This window comes from Bubalus kerabau, chromosome 20 (assembly GCF_029407905.1).
Source record: "Bubalus kerabau isolate K-KA32 ecotype Philippines breed swamp buffalo chromosome 20, PCC_UOA_SB_1v2, whole genome shotgun sequence".
Classification (NCBI taxonomy): domain Eukaryota; kingdom Metazoa; phylum Chordata; class Mammalia; order Artiodactyla; family Bovidae; genus Bubalus; species Bubalus kerabau.
The window spans coordinates 55,025,430-55,046,078 of NC_073643.1; the positions used below are offsets into that span (position 1 = coordinate 55,025,430).

At 43.6% G+C, this 20,649-nt stretch overlaps 1 pseudogene; it reads right to left on the reverse strand.

Annotated features, from left to right (window-relative positions):
- Positions 1 to 201: 201 nt before the first annotated feature.
- On the reverse strand, positions 202 to 8,002 carry LOC129635072 (nuclear pore complex protein Nup88-like; annotated as a pseudogene).
- Between the last annotated feature and the right edge of the window lie 12,647 nt (positions 8,003 to 20,649).

Genomic DNA, 20,649 nt, shown 5'->3' on the forward strand with positions numbered 1-20,649 from the left:
TGTTATTAGTGTTTAATAATTTGTCTTCCTCTTTTTTAAATACAAGTATTTATTCAATTAATTATAAAACAGTATAAAAAGTAAGGTACAATCACACCAAAATTCATCCAGAATGCCTCTTTATAAATTATGAGATTGACACACTACCTACTGCGCTAACAAGGCGCCTGCCTCTTTATAAATTAGTGCTACGTGTTCGTTTTACAGTGAGATTAAGCCTTCGTGTGTGTTAACTCAGATGTGAGTCTGTTCTTGGTGGTTCAGTTTACATGATTTCGGATGCCATTAATTTGCTTCACTATTTCTCTTATGTGCTCACCCTTCTCCTTCAGGATGGACTGAATGCATTTCCACTGGCAGGTGCTGAGAGTAATGGTGGGCTTTTGAGGACTCAGTACCTTTTCCATCTTTCGTTGTTGATAGTCTTTTTTCATAGTAACCCATTTGACAGCATTGCCCAAATGTCGAAGTTGATGAGGTATCAGCTATAATTCTTTCTTCATGTCTCTCTCACTGTCAGAGAGAACTGGGAGCTGAGACTGAAAACTGTGAAGTAATTTTTTCATTCTGTTCTGATGTCTTCTTGTTTTTCCTTGGCTTCCTCATATTTGTCAGCTAAGTGCTCAGCCATTTCCCGTAGACTTTTCCTCTCCTCTCGAGTAATTGAGATCTTCTAATTGTTTCTTTTTTGGTCACATAACAATTTGACCCTCCACTGAATCTCATTTGCCGGGTCCTGTTTAAGAATGTAGTATTCCCTGAACACCTGGGTGGCTCTGCTGATGAGCTGAAGACATTCTTTGGGAGGAGGAGCCGTATCTTTTCAGATGATTTCAAAAATGCTGGATTTGCAACACTACGTTGCAAATGCTTCTAATATGTTTTTCAAAGGAATCCGGGGTTTAAGCCAGAATACGGAGGGGAGACTCTGCCATTTCAACATCTTCTCGGGTACAAAGCAGGGGAGGAGACGCTGGATGGACTGTGCTTAGTAAAGGCCTGAGGAGGTATTCATAGGTACTGGTGATGCAGATCATTGTTGGCCCCAGGATGTCAGGGATGATCCAGAATCCTTGAAAAGGAGCTGGCTGACTGCATGGCAGTGGCTTGCTACAAAGAATGTGTTGTACAAAGCACTTCTGTTCTGTAGCCAGTTCCTGTAAACTGTCCTTGTCTTCTTCATCTGATCCAAGAAACTTGTGAAGTTTATGAATCCAAGGTAGCCCAACACTATGTACAGCAGCTTAATGAGTATAGTGGAATCTTAAGGGACACTTGGGATCTCTATGAAGTTTCATTGGACAAGAAAAGTCAGAATCAAAGGGCTCATTCTCTCCGGATGCCAGTTTCAGAGCAAGCTCCAATCAACACACTCAAACACATACAGTGATGGAATGAGGTCAGCCCTGGAATCCCAGGACTTTTCTGATGTGTGGTCATCTTCTTCTTCCCCCTCCAGCACAACGCAGTGATGAAGCATTCCTGAATTAGTAGTAATCACCAGGATGTTGGCGACACACGGTAAGCAAAGCACAGCACAAGCATGGTAGCCATAGTTATCTTCAGCAGCAGGATGCATGGGCAACGGGCCCAATAGCTTACCCACACTCCCAGGGCTGTGCAACAGACTAACAAACGTAAGGCAAGTCTCCTCATTTTCATAAAAGATGTACAGGGAGTAAGCCACTACTTCTTTGCCTTTTTATCCAAATATATGCTTTGGGACTGCTGACAATGGCCCAAAGTCAAATGCAACTACTGTCTCTCCCAGAGATGCGGTATACGCCCTTCCTTTGTTGAGTATGAGACTTTCCTCTTCTGCTTCTGAAAGTAGGATGACCTTAGTCGGTGTCTGGGGCTCACGCAAAGGGTAAATTCTTATGACGTTGTCTGACGTTAACGGCACAATTTGAGTATCTAGCAACTCGCTCGGACACCAGGCAGCATGCTTCAGAGTCAGAGAGGTTGAACTGGTGAAAAATCTCTCAGCAACGGGAGTCGTGCTACAATTCACTGCTGATTTTCCACCTTCAAATTCAGAATTCTTTCCCCATCTTTTAGGTGATTCTAATATAAGTCCTTTTATTCCTACATGACGCTACATGATGTTGTGCTGGGCTTAACAAGGCTTGATAGATTTCAAACAGGGGTGCATTTATGCAAAGCCATCTCTGGTACTGCGAGAGGGAGGGCTCCTCACCGGCGCAGCTGGGGCCCCGAAGGCACATGACTAAGAAGGTGCTGTCTTCTGCACCCCACAGACAGAGCTCTCTGAGAGGCCCAAGACCAGGTTTCTCATCAACAACTGAGGAGGCAGTGGCGGCGACGAAGGCAATGATGAAGCAGGCTTCTCGGTTTCAGCTGAGCTCTGGTTTTTCCGTCCCTCTCGGAGCCGCAAGAACACGGCGTGGTTGGGCAGCCAGGTATGCCACAGCTCACCGTCCCCGGGGCCGCCCTCGGCGCCCGCCGTCTTGAGCCCACAGCTCTCCGTGGCCTCGCCGCTGAGCGTGCAGCCAATCCGCTTCCAGCCGTCCACTGCCTCGGCCCCGTGGTTTTTTTTGTTAGTCTTTCTAAAGGCATACCAATTTTATTGATCTTTTCAAAGAACATAATTTTTTGTTTCGTTTCTCTGTTGGTTTTATGTTTGCAATTTTATCAGTTCTCTTCGTTTTTCCCGTCCTTCTACTTGAGTTTATTTTGTGTCTCTTTCTCTAGATTCTTAAGATAAGTGCTTAGATTATTTATGTGAGATATTTTCTCTTTCTTAGTGCTAAAAATTTCCCTCTTGGTGCTGCTTTTAACTGTGTCCCACAAAATTTGATGTTGTGTTTTCATTTTTATCCCATTCATTGTTTTTGTTTTGTTTTGCTTTTTTTTTTTTTTTTTTGTAATTCCTCTTAAGTCCTCTTTGATCCTTAAATTATTGAAAAGGGTGCTCTTTATTTTCTGGTAATTCACTTGTTGAAGATTTTTAGGCACAGTATGTGGGTTTACTATTTTTTATTATATTATTTTCAATTGTTGATTACATAGTGAGGATGGGTTGAAAGGAGACCCATCTTTATCATTGAGGGAGCCCAGAACTTTGTCAGCTAAGTTGTGTTGATATGAAAATCTATATGAACCACCCCACTATACACACACAGGGGCACACAACCACACATATGCAAGCCCACACACATGCCCATGGCATACTTATACCCACACCTAACCAGTGGAGCTCAAGTTCTCATTTTCAAAAAACAAAGCTAATGGCAGGGACCATGATTTAAAAACAAAAAAACAGGAAAAGGAAGCTGTTTAGGAAGAAAAAAAAAAAAAAGCACCAAATCAGCATCATATCTCTGAAAAAATTAGGTCAAACCAGAACCCTCCAGCGGAAATAGAGGTATTTCAGGTTCTGGGTTGCCTGTAGGCAAGCTGAATTTCTTTTATGTTGGCAGCACCTGCCTTCCTGGTCAGCCTCTTCTCCCCTTCCCACCATCACTGCCCCCATCACAACAAGGCCAGTCCAACAGATTCTGCTTCGGAAAATCGAAAGGAAAGAAGACACCACACTGACTACAACAATGGAATAGAAATTCCAGGAACTGAAGATGTATTGAGAAGAGAGAAGGCTATGTTCTGCAAACCAGTTCAATGTCGGAGCCATAATAATGCCCTTCTCCAATGACATGTAATGAAAACTAGGTGTATATCGTATTTGTGTTTATATGTAATATATGTACATATGTAAGTATGTTCATTCCCCATCTGATAACTATTTCTGTCTTGCAGGTTGTTTAATTTTTGTTTCTTATATTTCAATCTATCTAAAAATTTATATGGTTGTAGCTTTGTAATACACAGATATATCTGGCAGTGTTTCAGGTCCCTCAGCAGCTGAACTGTGAAACTGAATCTTTGGGCAGGCTGTTAGTTCCAAAGGTCCAGTGAGGGAGGCAGATCCACCACCCCATATAAACTAAGGGCACTCAATCAGTTTAGACCAGGGTTTTTCAACCTCGACACAATAGCTGTTTTGTTAATTTTCTTTTGTAGGAGTTTGTCCTGTTTGTCAGCATCCCTGGCCTCTACCTGCCAGATGTCAGTAGCTTCCCCAAGCTAAGATGACCAAAAATGGCCACCAGACATCACAAAATTGCCCCCAGTGAAAAGCTGGTTGTTTAAACATGTTTCCTTATTTCCTGCCCTCAATGCTGTACAAAGCTGTGATACTTGGTACCATAGCAGGCATCTTGCAGGCATGAGGGAATGATATTACAGAGGCACTGAGGCTAGTACATGAGGTAGAAGGGGCCATGGTTTTTGATGACATTGCCAAAGTACTACACCAACCCTAGCATTACCTCCCTATGGGAAATCAATAGCTGCCACCACTTAAGCCTCTTTGGCCCTGTGTTTTGTCACTTACACCCAAGACCATCCTAGTGAATCCAGTGATCATCTTACTCCTCTGCTGAAAACCCTTTGCTAGTTCTCCATTCAGGATGAATTCTAGACTCCTGAGCTTAGCACCCGAGGGCCTTTGTCTCTCCCTCCTGCTCATCTCCCACCGCCCTCTTAGCACATATCTTCCCCTCTTGAGCCTTAAGTAGAGTCCTCTGACCCAGCCTGGAGACTTCCTGTCCCCTGTCTTTACACTTGCTGGTCCCCGAATGGCACATCCTTCCTCCTCTGCCCTCTCCCTTCACTCCTACTCCTACCTTTCAAGACTTAGCCCATGTACTCTCCTTCAGGAACTTGTCCCCAAATCTCCATGTGGTGGTTTTGAAACATGGACTCCAAATTATTAATATTTGACACTCGTCTACCTGAGAGTTGCTGGGCAGGGATTTGGACCTCAGTGACTTTTTATATTCTGGACGCTGAAGTAGGGTGCTAACTGAATGATCCAGGGAAGTGTTATTCAGTGATACACAACGCAACCTTCATGATAAGGACGTGCAGTGCGTGAGATGAGCTAGTCAGACCTGCAGGTGTCGGGCAACCCAAGTCAACCCAAGCCTCTGATGCTGCTCATCTTTCCAGCCTCAAACCCTGGCAGTCTGCCACTTCCACCACACACCTCTCTCGGTGTGAATCATTAGGAGGCTCAGAATGTGCCCCATTGCATAAGTGTTCCCCCACACCTGGCATTTAGCCACCTTTTCCTGCATAACTCCTACTCATCCTTCAGATCTACCTTTGACATCACCTCCTCTAGGAAGCCTTCCTCACCTCTCCAAGGCTGGCATGCCCAGAGCCTTTCCCTCACACTGCACTTAACACATTGCCTTCTACCACCCGTTTCCACCTTTGTGAGCCTGTGAGCATCTGAAGGGCAGAGAATGATTTATTCCTTTGTGAGCCACCAGCCCCTAGAACAATGCCAGAGGCTGCTATGAAAATTAATGTTCATGGCATGGTTGTGCCAGTGGTGTGGCTGGCTGTGTCCTGCTCTTGTCCTCCATTCAGCCAACATTTATTGAGCTCTGACCCTGTACTGAAGGTACAGCTCTCTGCATTTCATCTCTTGCTACTCTCTGGGGAGCTGGAGCTCACAGTTATAGAGCACTCACTGGGGGTTATCCTCATACCTAACTCATCTGCTTTGTTTGATCCTCTTAACAAGCCAGTGAGGTTGTAATTATCTGCAATTGATGTTGCAGATAATTGTAATTCTCTGCAATTCATGTTGGAAACTGAGGCGCCAGAATTATTAAATGGGCACTGAATCCTGGAGTCCACGTTTGAACCCCTGCAGCCCAACTCTAGAGCCTGTAGTGTTAATCTCTACACTGCCTAGCTTCCTTATGAACCCCCAGACTTGTCACGAATGCAGAGGCCCAGGCCTCACCTGAAGCCCTTGTTTCTGTAGGTCTGTAGGCAGGGCCTGGGGATCCCCTGTCCTCATGAGCCCCACATGGTGCAAAAACGACAGTGGCCAAGAGCATCACGGAGGGGCTGAGGCTCCGTGAGGTCCAGCCCTGATGCGCCTGTCTCACTGCATCACAGACACCTCCTGTCCCCAGTCTTCTCCAGACCCTGGCTGCTTCTGCCAGGAGAAGGGTCCCCACCTCACCCACCAACCCATGTACTTGAGGAGCAGTGAAGCAAGTGAGAAGAGGGAGCCCTTGTGGCTCAGGATGGGCTGGCAAAGCCCCAGGGACATCCCAAGCGGCCCCTTCCAGAGTCCCTGGAGAAGGTCAAGAGGTCTCCCGCTCCTCAAATGTCTCTTTAGTCTGGTGCTGCCAGACTCGTCCAAACAGCTCCATCCAGAACCCTCCACACCTTCTGAGCACACCCTGGGGTTCAGTCCTCTAACCGCAGCCGGGCCCTCAGAAGCTCCTTGACGACAAGTCCTGGTGATGCCAGCGGAGTTTGCTGTACCCAGGACAGGCCTGGCCGGGGAGCAAGTCCTCAGTGAAAGCAGGGCAGCCCCGGCCAGTGGCTGATTTCCCCGACTCTCAGTGTGAAAACCGTCCACCCAGGCCTGTGGGTGAGCAGAGCGGACCTCCAAGGAAAGGGCCTCTCCCTGGGAGTTGGTGACTTCACCATCACAAAAGGTTGAAGGGATCAGCGGGAAAATTTGGCCCTTGACCCAGAACAACTCAGCTCTCTTCACTACCTACTAAACAGCCAGACCTGCTCTCAGGGGATTTCCCAGCCATGTTCAAATGGAAGCTCAATCGAGTAGGCACCTCTGTTAAAGCCACATCAAAGGTTAGTTTCTGGAGAGTTAGTAAAACTCCGGATGGTGATAGTCGTCAGGGGGCACGTAGAGCGTGGGATGGGCGAAGGTGGAATGGAAAATCAATGTAGGGATTTCCCCGAAACCAATATTACAAGTTCTGACTCTTGCTCTGTAATGAGGCACCCTCCAATACAGAGGTCTAAAATAAGAGCCATTTTACTGTGTCTCACAAATTGTGACTTGGAAGCTTGAGCAGCACTCAGCTGGGTAATTCTTTTTCAAGTGGCATCAGTGGGGGTCCCTTAATGCCACTGAGCTGGAAGATGGATTGCTCCAAGCTTCCCCACCAGGTCTGGTTCCAGTAGAGGAGGCCAGAAAGCTGGACTGGGCAAGATCAGCTGCCCCACATGCAGCCTCACCAGTGTGGTGGCCTCATGGAGCTGGACTTCATAAATGGTGGTTCAGGGCTATCAGTGAGAACGGTTGGGACCCAGCTGAAGGCTGCTCAGCTTCTTATGACCTAGGAGTCCCAGAATCTCACATCCACCAAATTCTATCCATCAAGCAAGTCACCAAGACCAGCCCACATTCAAGAAGAATGGAGTTAGACTCTGCCTCTCAATGGAAAGAATGGAAAAACATTTGTAGCCATATTTAATGTCCCTACTACAGAAGAGCTAGGAAACACTTGCTGCGCTTACTGAGGGGATTTTACTCCCCATGTTGGTCTAGCTCATACTGTGTTCCAGGCTGTGTCCTGGGCAATGGAGAGACAGAGCAGTGACCAAGGCAGAGACATGATGCCTGCCCTCTCAAATACAGCCATAACCCAGTGCCTGGCATGTGGGAAGTGCCAGGAAATCCGAGCTGCTGGTATTTTAATTGTTAAATGAATCATTCTTGGATTAAAAATAATAAGCACAGTGAGCATAAGCAGAGAACTCTTTTGGAGAATGACAAGGTGCAAAAGAACACAGTCAAGAGAGTCTGACCTGTTCAGGAGGGTGAAATCTAAGCCAAGGAGGAGGAGTAATGAACTGGGGGGAGGGGAGCGGAAGTAACGTGTGTGGCCACCAAGTACAGTGGACAAGGGAAGCGTGCATCCCACGAGCTGGCCAGGGTCAGGCCATCTAAGGCTCTTAACTGAGTGCCTTACATCCATCCTTCCAGGCCATGGCTGATGTCTAGCAACCTTCTCCAAGAGCCCATCTCACCAGGTCCTCCAGTGGCTTTTTCTTCCCCAGGCCTGGGCTCAGTAGCCACTGCCTGCCCTCACTGGTCCAGGGACACCTCCCCATCTCTGCCTGCATCCCACACCTTGTCCATGCCTTTGTGAAAGTCCATTCTTTGCATTATCCTCAGTCACTCTCTTGAAAGGACCATCTGTCCCTTCCTGGAATCCTGAATGATACCACTACACCAGCAAGAATAGGAACTTGGGACATTATCTCAGGAGCAATTCTAGGAAAATGATAACCTTCTATCCAGGTGGCCTGGTAAATTGTAACAACCAGCTCTCCAGAGGGTAAAGCCCTGATTTGCATTGACTTCCAGATTCCATTTTCCAGTTTCCCCCTCAGTCAGTCTCTCCCATCAGGAAGCTTCCATAAGCCTCTTATCCTTCTCCATCAGAGGGCAGGCATACTGAAAACCACAATCATAGAAAACTAACCAGTCCAATCACATGGACCACAACCTTGTCTAACTCAATGAAACTATGAGCCATGCCATGTAGGGCCGCCTAAGACTGACGGGTCACAGTGGAGAGTTCTAACAAAACGTGGCCCACTGGAGAAGGAAATGGCAAACTACTTCAGTATTCTTGCCTTGAGAACCTCGTTAACAGTATAAAAAGGCAAAAAGATATGACACTGAAAGGTGAACTCCCCCAGTCAGTATGTGCGCAATATGCTACTGGAGGTCAGTGGAGAAATAACTCCAGAAAGAATGAAGAGACGGAGCCAAGGCAAAAACAACACCCAGTTGTGGATGTGACTGGTGATGGAAGCAAAGTCCAACGCTGTAAAGAGCAGTATTGCATAGGAACCTGGAATGTTAGGTCCATGAATCAAGGCAAATTGGAAGTGGTCAAACAGGAGCTGGCAAGAGCAAACATTGACATTTTAGGAATCAGCGAACTAAAATGGATGAAATGGGTGAATTTAACTCAGGTGGCCATTATACCTACTACTGTGGGCAGGAATCCCTTAGGAGAAATGGAGTAGCCATCATAGTCAACAAAAGAGTCCAAAAAGCAGTACTTGAATGCAATCTCAAAAATGACAGAATGATCTCTGTTCGTTTCCAAGGCAAACCATTCAATATCACAGTAATCCAACTCTATGCCCCAACCAGTAACACGGAAGAAGCTGAAGTTGGATGGTTCTATGAAGATCTACAAGACCTTCTAGAACTAACACCCCCAAAAGATTTCCTTTTCATTTTCAGTTCAGTTCAGTCGCTCAGTCGTGTCTGACTCTTTGTGACCCCATGAATAGCAGCACGCCAGGCCTCCCTGTCCATCACCAACTCCCAGAGTTCACCCAGACTCACATCCATCGAGTCAGTAATGCCATCCAGCCATCTCATCCTCTGTCATCCCCTTCTCCTCCTGCCCCCAATCCCTCCCAGCATCAGAGTCTTTTCCAATGAGTCAACTCTTCGCATGAGGTGGCCAAAGTACTGGAGTTTCAGCTTCAGCATCATTCCCTCCAAAGAAATCCAGGGCTGATCTCCTTCAGAATGGACTGGTTGGATCTCCTTGCAGTCCAAGGGACTCTCAAGAGTCTTCTCCAACACCACAGTTCAAAAGCATCCATTCTTTGGTGGTCAGCCTTCTTCACAGTCCAACTCTCACATCCATACATGACCACAAACAGGGAAATTTGGCCTTGGAGTACAGAATGAAGCAGGGCAAAGGCTAATAGAGTTTTGCCAAGAGAACGCACTGGCCATAGCAAACACCCTCTTCCAACAACACAAGAGAAGACTCTGCACCAGACATCACCAGATGGTCAACACCGAAATCAGATTGATTATACTCTTTGCAGCCAAAGATGGAGAAGCTCTATACAGTCAGAAAAAACAAGACCAGGAGCTGACTGTGGCTCAGACCATGAACTCCTTATTGCCAAATTCAGACTTAAATTGATGAAAGTAGGGAAAACCACTAGACCATTCAGGTATGACCTAAATCAAATCCCTTATGTTTATACAGTGGAAGTGACAAATAGATTCAAGGGATTAGATCTGATAGAGTGCCTGGAGAACTATGTATGGAGGATCATGACCTTGTACAGGAGGCAAGGAGCAAGACCATTCCCAAGAAAAAGAAATGCAAAAAGGCAAAATGGTTGTCTGAGGAGGCCTTACAAATAGTTGTAAAAAGAAAAGAGAAAGACAATGGGGGAAAGGAAAGATATACTCATTTGAATGCAGAGTTCCAAAGAATAGCAAGGAGAGATAAGAAAGCCTTCCTCAGTGATCAATGCAAAGAAATAGAGGAAAACAATAGAATGGGAAAGACTAGAGATGTTTTCAAGAAAATCAGAGATACCAAGGGAACATTTCATGCAAAGATGGGTTCAATAAAGGACAGAAATGATATGGACCTAACAGAAGCAGAAGATATTAAGAAGAGGTGGCAAGAATACACAGAAGAACTATACAAAAAAGATTTTCACGACCCAGATAATCACGATGGTGTGATCACTCACCTAGAGCCAGACATCCTGGAATGCGAAATCAAGTGGGCCTTAGGGAGCATCACTACGAACAAAGCTAGTGGAAGTGATGGAATTCCAGTTGAGCTATTTCAAATCCTAAAAGATGATGCTGTGAAAGTGCTGCAGTCAATATGCCAGCAAATTTGGAAAACTCAGCAGTGGCCACAGGACTGGAAAAGGTCAGTTTTCGTTCCAATCCCAAAGACAGGCAATGCCAAGGAATGTTCAAACTACTGCACAATTTCACTTATCTCACAAGCTGGTAAAGTAATGCTCAAAATTCTCCAATCCAGGCTTCAACAGTTCACATGAACCGTGAACTTGCAGATGTTCAAGCTGGATTTAGAAGAGGCAGAGGAACCAGAGATCAATTTGACAACATCTGTTGGATCGTTGAAAAAGCAAGAGCATTCCAGAAAAGCATCTACTTCTGCTTTATTGACTACGCCAAATCCTTTGACTGTATGGATCACAACAAACTGTGGAAAATCATTAAAGAGGTGGGAATTATCAGACCACCTGACCTGCCTCTTGAGAAATCTGCATGCAGGTCAGGAAGCAACAGTTAGAACTGGACATGGAACAACAGACTGGTTCCAAATAGGGAAACGAGTACGTCAAGGCTGTACATTGTCACCCTGCTTATTTAACTTCTATGCAGAGTACATCATGAGAAATGCCAGGCTGGAAGAAGCACAAGCTGGAATCAAGATTGCCGGGAGAAATATCAATAACTTCAGATATGCAGATGACACTACCCTTATGGCAGAAAGTGAAGAGGAACTAAAGAGCCTTTTGATGAAAGTGAAAGAGGAGAGTGAAAAAGTTGCCTTAAAATTTAACATTCAGAAAACTAAGATCATGGCATCTGGTCCCATCACTTCATGGCAAATAAATGGGGAAACAGTGGAAACAGTGAGAGACTTAATTTTGGGGGGCTCCAAAATCACTGCAGGTGGTGACTGCAGCCATGAAATTAAAAGATGCTTGCTCTTTGGAAGAAAAGTTATAGCCAACCTAGACAGCATATTAAAAAGCAGAGACATTACTTTGCCAACAAAGGTCCTTCTAGTCAAAGCTATGGTTTTTCCAGTAGTCACATATGGATGTGAGAGTTGGACTATAAAGAAAGTTGAGTGCCAAAGAATTGATGCTTTTGAATTGTGGTGTTGGAGAAGACTCTTGAGAGTTCCTTGGACCTCAAGGAGATCCAACCAGTCCAATCTAAAGGAAATCAGTCCTGAATATTCATTGGAAGGACTGATGCTGAAGCTGAAACTCCAAAACTTTGGCCACCTGATGCAAAGAACTGACTCATTTGAAAAGACCCTGATGCTGGGAAAGATTGAAGGTGGGAGGAGAAGGGGACGACAGAGGATGAGATGGTTGGAGGGCATCACCGAGTCAATGGACATGAGTTTGGGTAAACTCCAGGAGTTGGTGATGGACAGAGAGGCGTGGCGTGCTGCAGTCCATGGGTTCGAAAAGAGTCGGACATGACTGATCGACTGAACTCACTGACGAGATTCCAAGGTGTCAATACTTCCACCATGGTTGATTTCAAGCCACCAATGTGACAGCAGCCACTTCACAAAAGTCCTAAAAATAAAATGCAGGGTGGTAAGCTAGCTCCATCATTCCTCTGCCCAGATCAAACGCTAGCTCCAGTCTCTCCATTGGAGCCACCTCAGCCAGAGGCTAGATGTTCCAGCAGAGAGGTGGGGGGCCTCTGAATGCTGTTGGCCTCTTGCCTCCTGGGCCCTATGAATCCCAGTGAAGCCAGGATGCTCTCTCTAAGGGCTCCTAAAAGTGCAAGACCTTTCATGTGCCTCTGCCTGCTCTCATGTGCATGGGGCTGAGACCAAAACAACTATCCCTCTCCCTGGATTTGGTCCAATTAGGTCATGAGACCCTGGGGATCTAGAGTCAGCAGTTCTCTTATTAAAAGCAATTCATTCCCACCAAGAGCTGCACTCTGATGCTGATGCCAGAGACCTCTGATGCTGATCTCGGCCCTGAATCCCGCTTCCCCACAGAGGGATCCAGACCTTAACTGTGATAACCAGACCTCTAAATACTTTGTGCTTCACCCAGAACTGAACTTCCCCCTCTGTATGTTGAGTCTGTATGAGGCTGAACCTCAATTCCATCTGTGTCCAGCCCAGCCAGTGTTTTAGAACTTTCTGTTTAAGGTGAGAGCATGAAATTCTTTCATAATGAAACCAAATGTGAGGAAATGTGAAATGATACTTTCAAATTGTGTCTTCAGATTTAGGGAACAGACATTTGTTAAACACTTGCTGTATGAGTCCTTTCAGTAATTACCTACCTTGGCAAAGAGCAGTTATTATTACAGACATGCATACACACACACTCACACACAATTGGGAGAGTAAATTTGTAGAGAAAATTCCTAACTCAAAACAACAAAATTTGAATCAAAACAACATAATATTACAAGTATCCTTTCAGACTGACAAAACATTTTAAAGTTACTAATACCTGATTTTGACTAGGTGTACACTATTGTGGAAATGTAAATAAATACAACCATTTTAGAGGACGTAAATAGTATTTTGGCAACACTTCAGTTCACTTCAGTTGCTCAGTTTTGTCTGACTCTTTCTGAGCCCATGGACTGCACGCCAGGCTTCCCTGGCCATCACCATCTCCCAGAGCTTACTCAAACTCATGTCCATCGAGTCAGTGATGCCATCCAACCATCTCATACTCTGTTGGCCCCTTCTCCTCTCGCCTTCAATCTTTCCCAGCATCAGGGTCTTTTCAAATGAGTCAGTTCTTTGCATCAGGTGACCAAAGTATTGGAGTTTCAGCTTCAGCATCAGTCCTTCCAATGAATATTCATGGCTGATTTTCTTTAGGATTGACTGGTTTGATCTCCTTGAGGTCCAAGGGACTCTCAAGAGTCTTCTCCAACACCACAGTTCAAAAACATCAATTCTTCAGTGCTCAGCTTTCTTTATAGTCCAACTCTCACATCCATTCGTGACTACTGGAAAAACCATAACTCTGACTAGAAGGACCTTTGTTGGCAAAGTAATGTCTCTGCTTTTTAATATGCTGACTAGATTGGTCATAACTTTTCTTCCAAGGAGCAAGCATCTTTTAATTTCATGGCTGCAATCACCATCTACAGTGATTTTGGAGCCTGAGAAAATAAAATCTGTAATTGCTTACAATGTTTCCCCTTCTATTTGCCACGAAGTGATGGGACCAGATGCCATGATCTTAGTTTTCTGAATGTTGAGTCTTAAGCCAACTTTTTCACTCTCCTCTTTCACTTTCATCAAGAGGCTGTTTAGTTCTTTGCTTTCTGCCATAAATATGGTGTCATCTGTATATCTGAGGTTATTGATATTTCTCCCAGAAATCTTGATTCCAGCTTAAACTTCATCCAGCCTGGCATTTCACACGTTGTACTCTGCATAGAAGTTAAACAAGCAGGGTGACCATATACAGCCTTGACGTACTCCTTTCCCAATTTGCAACCAATCTGTTGTTCCATGTCTGGTTCTAAGTGTTGCTTCCTGATCTGCATACAGATTTCTCAAGAGGTAGGTCAAGTGGTCTGATATTCCCATCTCTTTAAGGATTTTCCACAGTTTATTGTGATCCACACAGTCAAAGGATTTGGCGTAGTCAATAAAGCAGAAGTAGATGTTTTTCTGGAACTCTCTTGCTTTTTTGATGATCCAATGGATGTTTGCAAATTGGTCTCTGGTTCCTCTGCCTTTTCTAAATCTAGCTGGAATGTCTGGAAGTTCATGGTTCATGTATTGCTGAAGCCTGGCTTGGAGAATTTTGAGCATTACTTTGCTAGCGTGTAAGATGTATGCAATTGTGCGGTAGTTTGAACATTCTTTGGCGTTGCCTTTCCTTGGGGTTGGAATGAAAAGTGACCTTTTCCAGTCCTGTGGCCACTGCTGAGTTTTCCAAATATGCTGGCATATTGAGTGCAGCACTTTTACAATACTTGCCAAAATGTAAAATGCACATTCTCTATGATCCAGAAATGCATTGCTTCTAGTAATCCATCCTACAGAAATTCAATACCGGTACATTAAAAGTATATGTATTATAATCCTTGCAGCATTCTGATAATTTTAAAAATTGAATGCAAAGTGGTTGTTCGTTGAAAGGAAAAGAAGCAAACCCTAACACCATAATGCAGTGGAACACTTTCTAGCCATTGAAAAGAATAGGATAGGCTTGGAGAGACTTTCATGCTGCTGCATTGAATGGAAAAAGGATAAATCAGTGTACATGATAGGATCATGTTTTTGCAGAGAAAGACTACAAAATTGGAGCCTTCATACATTATTGTTGGAAAAAAAAAAATTTGAAGCAGCTCTGTGGAAGACGATTTATCAGTTCCTCAAACAATCAAACAATCCTGCTCCTCAGTAAATACCCAAGAGAATTGAAAAAATTTATATGCATACAGAAACTTACAAATGAATGTTCAGAGCAGCCTTATTCATCACATCCAAAGAGTGGAAACAATCCAAATGTCATTCAATTGACAGCTGGTTGAAATGTGGTTTATCCATACAGTGGACTTTTATTCACCCATAAAGAGGAATGAAGTACTGACACATGCTGCAACATGGATGAACCCTGAAAATATTGTGCCGAGTAAAAGTATCTAGACACAAAAAGGATCACATACTATATGGTTCAACTCACATGAAATTTCTAGAATAGGCAAACCATAGAGGCAGAAAGTAGACCAGTGGTTGCCAAGAGATGGAGGGAACTAGGGAGTAAGATTGACTACTGGCAAACAAGCATGAATTTCTTTTGAGGGTGATGGAAATGTTCTGAATTGGGTAGTAATGGCTGTGTACAACACTGAATATGCCCCAAACCACTGAATCGTGCAGTTTAAAATGGTAAATTTTATGTTACATGAATTATTTCAATTTAAAATAATAATAGTCATGCACTACTGGTATTTATACATTACTTTAAAACATTTAGCTATTTTTATTTATTTTTGGCCTCAGTGAATCACTGTTGCTGCGTGCGGGCTTTCTCTAGTGGCAAGTGGGGATGGCTCTTCGTTGCAGTGCACAGGCCTCTCATTGCGGTGGCTTCTCCTGTTGCAGAGCGCAGGCTCAGGATGCAATGGCTGCAGTTGTTCTGGAGCCATGGGCTCATTAGTTGCAGGATTCGGGCTCAGTAATTGTGGTATATGGGCTTAGTGGCTCTGTGGCGTGGGGAATTTCTTCTTGGACCAGGGATCGAAACTGTGTCCCCTGCATTGGCGGGTGGATTCTTAAACACTGGACCACTAAGGAAGTCCCAAATATAGTTTTTGATAAAATTTAAAATACCACTTTAAAAAACACATTACTTTTAAGATCCCTAACTGCAAAGTTACTTTATCTGTCCTTGGTGGCACTGAGGGGCTCAGATGACCTCTAAGTCAACAACTTAGGAAAAGACTCATTGGAAAAGATTCTGCTTCTGGGAAAGAGCCTAATGTTGAGATGGTTGGATAGCATCACCCACTCAATGGACATGAGTTTGAGCAAACTCCAAGAGGTAGTGAAGGACAGGGAAGCTTGGTGTCCTGCAGTCTATTGGGTCACAAACAGTTGGACGTGACTTAGCGATTGAATGCCACCACCACCTTCCTCTAGCCTACTGAGAGGGTGTCTCAGTTTCTTTGTGCAAAATAAGGAACAGAGAAGCACCATTTCTGCCTGAAGGCGCTTGTGCAGAGGTGCACATATAGGTGAGTTCCTTTACAGCCCTTTCAAACGTATGTTTTCCTCTACTTTTAATAGCTGATAGCTGGAATTCTTAAATACTGAGTAGGTATCAGAAGCACCTGGATACCAGGTAAATAACGCAGATTCCTGAGCCCTCCATCCAGAGGCTCTGATTCCCTGAATCTGGGTTTTCCCAAAAATCTGCAATGCTGCAAAGCATGTCAGTAGACCATGCTTTGAGTAGGACTGTCATACATAATCCTTTACTTTTTCTTGTGCTAAAGAAAGGGGAGGTGTTTGATTATAAATCTTTATGTAAGGCATTGTTATTATTAGTGTTTGAATAATTTAGAGCTGTATTTCTCAATGCAAATTATTCTGTGGACCAGAAAGCTAAAGTTACTCTGTTAGAATTGAAGTGGACTTCGGAGATCTCAAGGTGGGAGGGCAAGGACATGCAAAGGGAACCCCTAGGATGAAACTCTGAGAAGCTTGGGGTTTGGCACCATTCTCCTTTCTGTGCCCAAGGCCCACCATGCCCAGACCAAGAGCACCTCTGAAAACTTGAGTAAACGTATTAATAACTGACAAAACATGGAATGATTTGTTTTTGTAGGTGCCTGATATCCCTTTTATTTCTAGTTTGCTGAGTTTATATCATGAATTGTTGAGTTTTGTCAAATGCTCTTCTGTATTTGTCAAAAAGGATCATATAGTTTTGTCTTAGTATGATCACTTAAATTGATTGATTTTCAAATGTTAAACCAACTTCATACTTTTGGGATAAACACTTGGTCATGAGGTATTAACCTTTTAAAATATATTGCTGGATTTGATTTGCTAATATTTGGTTAAGGATTTTTATGTCTGTCTTCATGAGAAATATTGTTCTACTGGTCTATAGTTTTCTTTTACTGTAATTTTTATCTGGTTTTGGTATCAAGGTTACGTTGGTCTCATAAAACAATTGGAGAACTACTCCATCCTGTATTTCAGGTAGTTTGTATAAGATCAGTGTTATTTCTTCCTGATATGTTTGACAGAATGCACTAGAAAAATCTGGTTCTGGAGTTTTCTTTGTAGGATAGTTTCTTAGTTTTTTAGAGTTGACAAAGTTTCTGTAATAAAGGTAGGATTATGTCATATCATTTCATGTCAGTTCTGGTAGGTTGAATTTTTAAAGAAATCTTTCTATTTCATATATGTTTTTGAATTGGTTAAAATTGATCATAATATTTCTTTGTTATTCTTTTAAAGTTTGTAAGACCTGTAGCAGTAACCACTCTTTCATACCCGCTATTGACAATTCATGTTCTCTCTTTTTGTTCTCAGTCTAGCTAGAGTTTTCAGTTCAGTTCAGTTGCTCAGTTATGTCCAACTCTTTGCAACCCCATGGACTGCTGTACTCCAGGCTTCCCTGTCCACCACCAGTTCTCAGAACTTGCTCAAACTCATGTCCATTGAGTTGGTGATGCCATCCAACCATCTCATCCTTTGTTGTCCCCTTCTCCTCCTGCCTCCAATCTTTCCCAGCATCAGAGTCTTTGCCAACGAGTCTGTTCTTCACATCAGGTGCCCAAAGTATTGGCGATTCCGCTCCAGCACCAGTCCTTCCAATGAATATTCAGGACTGATTTCCTTTAGGATTGACTGGTTGGATCTCCTTGCAGTCCAAGAGACTCTCAAGAGTCTTCTCCAACACCACAGTTCAAAAGCATCAATTCTTTGGCACTCAGCTTTCTTTATAGTCCAACTCTCACATCCATACATGACTACTGGAATAACCATATCTTTGACTGTATGGACCTTTGTTGACAAAGTAGTATCTCTGCTTTTTAACATGCTCTCTACGTTGGTCATAAGTTTCCTTCCCAAGGAGTAAGCGTCTTTTAATTTCATGGCTGCAGTCACCATTTGCAGTGATTTTGGAGCCCAAGAAAATAAAATCTGTCACTTTCCATTATTTCCACTTCTATTTGCCATGAAGTGATGGGTCCAGGTGCCATGATCTTAGTTTTTTGAATGTGGAATTTCAAACCAGCTTTTTCCCTCTCCTCTTTCACCTGCATCAAGAGACTCTTTAGTTCCTCGTCACTTTCTGCCATTAGAGTGGTGTCATCTGCATATCTGAGGTTATATTTCTCCTGGCAATCTTGATTCCAGCTTGAACTTCATCCAGTCAGCCATTTCACATGATATGCTCTGCACGTAAGTTAAATAAGCAACATACAGCCTTGTATATAAACAATATACAGCCTTGACATACTCCTTTTCCAATTTGGAACCAGTCCATTGTTCCATGTCCGGTTCTAACTGTTGCTTCTTGACCTGCATACAGATTTCTCAGGAGGTAGGTAAGGTGGTCTGATATTCCCATCTCTTTAGGGATGTTCCACAGTTTGTTGTGATCCACACAGTCAAAGGCTTTAGTATAGTCAGTGAAGCAGATGTTTTTCTGGAATTCTCTTACTTTTTCTATGTTTTAGTACCTCTTTTAAAACTTTTTCCAAATAACCAGTTTGGGCTTTGTATGACAGGAAGTGTGCTTAACAAACTCCCGTCCCAAAATATCTCCACTTAAACTTGTCAGGAAACTGTAAACTTCTTATAGATAGAAACTATTATGTTCGCATCCTAAAATCCAACATCTATCATGGTACCTGCTGTGTGTCACTGATCATTATGGGCTGTTGTATTGAGTCAGATAAACTCTTCTTTAAAATGTAAGCACTCAATTTCAAAATGTCAAAAAAATAAGACCATGAGACATGATTAAAAGCAGAATGGGTTGACCAGTTTAAGTAAAGGGCTCTTAAAATCCATAAGGAAAACAGCATTATCTCAAGTAGAAAAATAAATAAAATCCATAAGTACTTTTAAAATAAGAACCAGAAGTGGACAGTAAACATGCAAAACTATCTGTATCCCCCTATATAGTAAAAGAATACAAAACAAAACAACCATCTTAATATTTTCAGTTATCTTCACTTTTGTGTTTCAAGAGGCAAATTGACTTACCTACCTAAAGTAGGATAAATTTGGAGACTCCCTCCCCTCCTTATTAGTCCTCCTATCCCGAACTGGAAAATGGGGAACTATTCCTCCAGTTCTTCTCAAAATACAAGGACATAAAGTCTGGGTTCTAGTGTTGGCCTTCCTGGCTGTTTCCTGGCTGTATAACATTGAGCAGTTCGTTTTACCCATCTGAGCTGGTTTCCTCTTCTGTAAAGTGGAAATGGTCCCATCTCATGAGAGAGCGCTGCGGGATGAAGGGAGCAGATGAGCAGTGCGAGTCAGCACGGGGCCTGGCTCAGAGTGGACGCAGAGAACTCTTACAGTGCGCTCTGTTTCAGGCAGCTGCTTCATCCAGGTCTCCCATCCTCCTCTGAGGCCCTGCAGCTTCATCTGCCTCTCTCAGTGAAATTGCCAGCTCTTCAACCCCTTTTCCTGTCTCCTTGGCTTTCTAGTCTCACTGTTTCTAAAATCTCACTAACCCAGAGGACTGAGTCAATTTGCCTTTATGTTTTCCTAGCCACTCACCTTCTATTGGACATAGGTTATTTCCACTTGCTCATAAGATATTCTATAAACCAAACTCCTGGATGATGAAGCTTTCTGCTTTGGGAGTTAATCCTGTGTTAGTGGGGATCTGATCTCCCAGATTCTCAACATTCATTGACGTCTTGAGATTATTTCATAATTAGATTTACATGAAACAGATGTTTGCTTTGTTTGTGTCTTCTCTTTTTTGACTGGTTCCAAGAGACTGCAAGTGTCCTGAAACAATCCTGCTGTCAGGATTTCTATGCTTTCTGGGAATGAGGAAGGAAAGGAAGGAGCAGAGGAAGAAAGGAAGGGAGGGACAGAGGGAGAGGAGACAGGAAGGCAAGTAGGATTGGTAAATGCTTACTAGGTGTTTGTTGAATAAATGAAGGAATGACTCTGGGATCATTAGCCCTGCTTTGAAGATAAGGACCTAAGGTTCAGAAAGGTTAAAAATCATGTCCAAGAACACAATTTTGGGCCCTACATTTGATCTCAGGTTTTTCTCCAATATTTTGGCCACCTGATGTGAAGAGCTGACTCATTTGAAAAGACCCTGATGTTGGGAAAGATTGAAGGCAGGAGGAGAAGGGGATGACAGAGGATGAGATGGTTAGGTGGCATCACCAACTCAATGGACATGAGTTTGGGTAAACTCCAGGAGTTGGTAATGGACAGGGAGGCCTGGCGTGCTGCAGTTCATGGGGTCGCAAAGAGTCAGACATGACTGAGTGACTGAACTGAACTGAACTTTGATATCCAGTTCCACTGTCTTTCTGTTACACCTCCTGGGACACTGGTCTACCTTAGTGCTACTGAAAAGTTCCTAATTCCATTATAAAGTTCACCAACCAGTAGCTGGGCCATGGATCACATCTTTTTGTACCTTGGGTCCTGTTGCTCTCTAGCCTAACCACGTGGCTTTGAACTCCATGTCTCTATCACTTCAGATGCTCTCAGCGTCTAG